At 45.3% G+C, this 5,810-nt stretch overlaps 1 pseudogene; it reads left to right on the forward strand.

Moving 5' to 3' along the window:
- The first annotated feature begins 1,412 nt into the window (after positions 1-1,412).
- LOC148774629 (ubiquitin-conjugating enzyme E2 D1 pseudogene) lies at positions 1,413-5,594 on the forward strand (annotated as a pseudogene).
- The last annotated feature ends 216 nt before the right edge of the window (positions 5,595-5,810 follow it).

The following is a 5,810-nucleotide window of genomic DNA, read 5'->3' on the forward strand; positions in this document are numbered from 1 at the left end:
TGGATGGCATCACTGACTCGATGGACATGAGTTTGAGTGAACTGTGGGAGTTGGTGATGGACAGGGAAGACTGGCATGCTGCGATTCATGGGGTCACAAAGAGTCAGACATGACTGAGCGACTGAACTGAACTGCATTTAATTCAAGCCAAATTTTTCCCCACACTATCATTTTAGGGGTGACAGATTCCTCAGTTTCTGATTGGTCTTTTCTTGAGACCACCGGATCCTTTATTTGTTAATGGGTGGCTTCGCTGGTATGGTTACTGGTTATACTTTAATATTATAGAAATGGCTCAGTCTGGACTGAATTCAGCTGAGATTAGTCAAGATTTCAGAATTTTGATGACGAAAGTAGCACTTCGGTCAGTGCTAATTTCTTTTCCCACAGGCGAATTATTCATACTGTGTAACAGTTTAAAGTTAATGAACACCTTGGAAATGAGGAATTCCAGCAGAGAGTCACTTCCTGCAAATGTTCCTATTTCACAGTGAGAGTCCTGGCCTGGCTCCCTGGCTGAGATTTCTCACCCAGAATCCTCACATCTAGGGCCTGCCCTTCAAAACCCCTGCTTCCCTACTGGGCTGAAAGAGAGAAAGCAGGAAGAGCCCATCCAGTTCTCATGTTTCCAGTAGCACCACCCAGCTGGCTCAGGGAATTGTCTTTAGATGCTTTGAGATGTGTGTTCACTTCACAGATATTTCTCAATGGTCTGGCATCCATCTGGCCAGGGGACAGGCATGGTAGTTCCTGGGATGAGGGAGACACTTGGGGTCCACCCTCAAGGAGCTATGATCCAGTGAAGACACAGCAGGCAAGCTTTCAAAAGGTGATGAGCTGTGAGAGGGGGCAAGTAAAGGGGTCTAAGCAGGTTTGGGGGGTTGGGCAGACCATGTTGGAGCTGGTTGGATGAAGGTTGAAGAAGAAAGCTATTCCACATGGAAGGAACCGTTTCCATAAATTCACTGAAGCAGGAGAGCCAGTCATGTTGCAGGACCAACCAAAGGCCAGTAGGTCTGAGCAGTGAGAGTGAAGGAAGGCACCTCATATGTGGCCAAAGAAGGAGGTGGTGAGGCTGCAGGAGATCCTGAGAGACATGACAAGGACTTTTACTTTATACCCAGAATGCCAGTGATCTTTGAAGGATTTTGGGCTGAGCAGTGGCCTAATGAGACATGCTCATTCCTAACAGCTGCTCATTCCCCCACGGTTCACCATCTCTAGCATTCCTCCAACATGGGGTGGGGGTGCTCTCCAAGACACTCTAAACCTGTTCTATGAATCCTTCCTTCCCACTGTGAGGCAGCATGCTGAGAAGCCCCCACTCAAATCTAGTTTCCAAAGTAGAGCATCAGACTCAGAAGTTTAACCAGAGAAAAGAGATCAGAGAATCTCCACGTGCATGACCCCTGATGCTCCTGGCCCAAGCTATTGTCAGCACACCTTCCAGTGACTGTGTCATGCACCCAGGAAGAGCAGAGCCACTGCAAGAGCCAGAACTGGTCGAGAAAAAGGAAAGTCATATAAAATGTAAGCATGTCTGCTTTTCCCAAAGTTTAATTTTCTAAACTCCTCCAACTACAAGGAAGAAACATGTGCGTGTGTGTGTGTGCACGCGCACGCATGCACACTCAATCATGTGTGACTCTTTGCAACCTCATGGGATGTAGCCCGCCAGGCTCCTCTGCCCATGAAATTTTCCAGGCAAGAATGCAGGAGTGGGTTGCCATTTCCTATGCCACAAAATCTTCCCTACGCAGGGATCAAACCCATGTCTCTTGCATCTCCCACATTGACAGGTGGGTTCTTTACACTAGCACCACCTGGGAAGCCTATATATATATGTGTGTGTGTGTGTGTGTGTGTGTATGTGTATGTATATATGCTTCAGTTCAGTTCAGTTCAGTCGCTCAGTCATGTCCGACTCTTTGCGACCCCATGAATCACAGCACGCCAGGCCTCCCTGCCCATCACCAACTCCCAGAGTTCACTCAAACTCATGTTCATTGAGTCGATGATGCCATCCAGCCATCTCATTCTCTGTCATCCCCGTCTCCTCTCACCCCCAATCCCTCCTAGCATCAGAGTCTTTTAAAGTGAGTCAACTCATCTCATGAGGTGGCCAAAGGATTGGAGTTTCAGCTTTACATCAGTCCTTCCAATGAACACCCAGGATTGATCTCCTCTAGAATGGACTGGTTGGATCTCCTTGCAGTCCAAGGGACTCTCAAGAGTCTTCTCCAGCACCACAGTTCAAAAGCATCAATTCTTCGGCGATCAGCTTTCTTCACAGTCCAACTTTCACATCCATACATGACCACTGGAACTTAAGAACACAAAAAACACATTATTTACTGAGGTCCTCAGAGCTAATGTATTTATATGTATTTTTATGTATGTCTGCTTGGATTCATATGCTGCTGCTGCTGCTGCTAAGTCAATTCAGTCGTGTCCAACTCTGTGTGACACCATAGACGGAAGCCCACCAAGCTCCCCCGTCCCTGGGATTCTCCAGGCAAGAACACTGGAGTGGGTTGCCATTTCCTTCTCCAATGTGTGAAAGTGTAAAGTGGAAAGTGAAAGTGAAGTCGCTCAGTCGTGTCTGACCCCTAGCGACCCCATGGACTGCAGCCCACCAGGCTCCTCCATCCATAGGATTTTCCAGGCAAGAGTACTGGAGTGGCTTGCCATTGCCTTCTCCGATTCATATGCTATGTGCTCCATTTCATCAGATATAATAATGGAACAATGAGGCAGCATGTTATGTGAGTGAGTCTGCAAATTCTCTACCTGATGTGCCAGGTTCAGTGCTAGGCAGTGGAGTTCATAAAGGTGAAAAAATTCTGCCTGCTAAGTCACTTCAGTTGTGTCTGACTCTTTGAGACCCTATGGACTGTAGCCTACCAGGCTTCTCTGTCGATGGGATTCTCCAGGCAAGAATGCTGGAGGGGATTGCCATTTCTTTCTCCAGGGGATCTTCCTAACTGAGGGATGCAACCCGCATCTCTTACATCTCCTGCATTGGCAGATGTGTTCTCTATCACTAATGCCACCTGGGAATTACAGAGGACATAGAATAAGTACATAGTTTATGATAAGGAAAGAATATCAGTTATGTAAGGGAAATATGTAATATTTTAAGAGTTTATGGCTAACCACTCTTAAAAACAAGAGAGCAAGCCCCAAATGGAGTCACTTATGCTAAACTCCACTTACCAAACCAAGACTTACATACAGGTTTCACTTTCCCAGAAATGTAACCTCAAACTAATCAATCAGGCATTGCCTTAATCTTCCTAATAGATTAAAGAAAAGAAACCTTACAATAACCAACCTGGCTCTTCTTAGGTGGCGCTAGTGATAAAGAACCTGCCTACAAATTCAGGAAATAGAGGAGATGCAGGTTTGATCCCTGGGTAGGGAAGATCTCCTGGAGGAGGGTATGGCAACCCATTCCAGTATTCATGCCTGGAGAATCCCATGGACAGAGGAGCCTGCTGGCTACAATCCATAAGGTGGCAAAGAATTGGCCACAACTGTAGAAACATAACACACACATAATAACCAACTTGCTTTCTTCTTAATGTAACTTCCTGTTCTTGCTCCCTTCTGCCTAAGAAGCTTTCTCATTTTGTACACCCCTTTGACTGTGTGGATCACAATAAACTGTGGAAAATTCTGAAAGAGATGGGAAAACCAGACCACCTGACTTGCCTCTTGAGAAACCTGTATGCAGATCAGGAAGCAACAGTTAGAACTGGACATGGAACAACAGACTGGTTCCAAATAGGAAAAGGAGTACGTCAAGGCTGGATATTGTCACCCTGCTTATTTAACTTATATGGAGAGTACATCATGAGGAACACTGGGCTGGAAGAAGCACAAGCTGGAATCAAGATTGCTGGGAGAAATATCAATAACCTCAGATATGCAGATGAAATCACCCTTATGGAAGAAAGTGAAGAAGAACTAAAAGTTGGCTTGAAGCTCAACATTCAGAAAACGAAGATCACAGCATCTGGTCCCATCACTTCATGGGAAATAGACGGGGAAACAGTGGAAACAGTGTCAGACTTTATTTTTTGGGGCTCCAAAATCACTGCAGATGCTGATTGCAGCCATGAAATTAAAAGACACTTACTCCTTGGAAGGAAAGTTATGACTAACCTAAATAGCATATTAAAAAGCAGAGACATGACTTTGACAACCAAGGTCCATCTAGTCAAGGCTATGGTTTTTCCAGTGGTCATGTATGGATGTGAGAGTTGGACTGTGAAGAAAGCTGATCACCAAAGAATTGATGCTTTTGAACTGTGGTGTTGGAGAAGATTCTTGAGAGTCCCTTGGACTGCAAGGAGATCCAACCAGTCCATTCTAAAGGAGATCAGTCCTGGGTGTTCATTGGAAGGACTGATGTAAAGCTGAAACTCCAATCCTTTGGCCACCTCATGCGATGAGTTGACTCACTGGAAAAGACTCTGATGCTGGGAGGGATTGGGGTCAGGAGGAGAAGGGGACGACAGAGAATGAGATGGCTGGATGACATCACCGACTCGATGGACAGGAGTTTGAGTGAACTCCAGGAGTTGGTGATGGACACGGAGGCCTGGCGTGCTGTGATTCTTGGGATCGCAAAGAGTCAGACACGACTGAGTGACTGAACTGACTGACTGAACTTCATTTAGGTCTGGTTGGTTGTATGCTGATTCAAGTTTATTTTTAATATGTCTCAGTTTATGTTTTAACAGTTCTAGTGTCAGAAGAGGGAACCAAAGGAGGCCATCAAAAACCACCCTGGGAGCAAAAGCAACCATACTTGGGGACCTGCTGAGCCCTTGAGCTTGCTGCTTTCTTGTTCACTCTGGAGGTAGTAAGCTATGTATATTCCTTGAGGAAGAACTGGGACCCTGCCCTACAGTTACACTGTAGTTTCTTGACTGCTGCTTTGTTTCTGCATTCCCTTCCTTCTCTTTTTAACAACAGATTGAATCTACCCTTTGGAACTTAGAGAAGGTCAACTAATTAATATGTAATCAATCAAGAAACTCAATTAGGAGAGAGAGCCAGACAGCAGCAAGCGGGGACCCCCCCAGCTGAGCCAGCCAAGCAGCTGGTGATCTGAGCCACCCACAGGCCGGGGTCCCACCACCCTCCCTGACCCATGGCTGACGTGGATTCAGAAAGAGTTAAGTGTTCTACAGCACGACCTGCCAGCTCACTGTTTGGCTAAACCTTTCGGAGATGACTTGTTCCACCCGCAAGCAACTATTATGGGGCCTCCTGATAGCGCACATCAAGGTGGAGTCTTCTTTCTCACTGTACGCTTTCCGACACACTATCCTTTTAAACCACCAAAGGCTGCTTTCACAACAAAAACCTACCATCCAAACATAAACAGTAATGGAAGTACTTGTCTCGATATCCTGAGGTCACGGCGGTCAGCAGCTCTGACTGTATCAGAAGTTTTATTGTCAATACGTTCTCTGCTTTGTGACCCTAATCCAGATGACCCCTTAGTACCAGAGATCGCACAAATCTATAAATCAAAGTACAACAGACACGCAAGAGAATGGACTCAGAAATATGCAATGTAAAGTCCAAAAAAAATTTCATATATACCAGAGTACTGTAAAATCTAGGTTTTTTCAACATTAGCAGGAAATTGAGCACTGTTTACTGTTTCATTGTACTGTGAAATCTTTTGATTTTTACCATTTTAAATGTATTTCTGAAGCAAGACAAAACAAACTTCCAAAAATATTATTGAGACTGTGATGAGAGCATTTATCATTTTGTATGCATTGAGAAAG

This window comes from Moschus berezovskii, chromosome 20, assembly GCF_049115385.1.
Source record: "Moschus berezovskii isolate FMDL1 chromosome 20, NW_MosBer_1.0, whole genome shotgun sequence".
NCBI lineage: Eukaryota > Metazoa > Chordata > Mammalia > Artiodactyla > Moschidae > Moschus > Moschus berezovskii.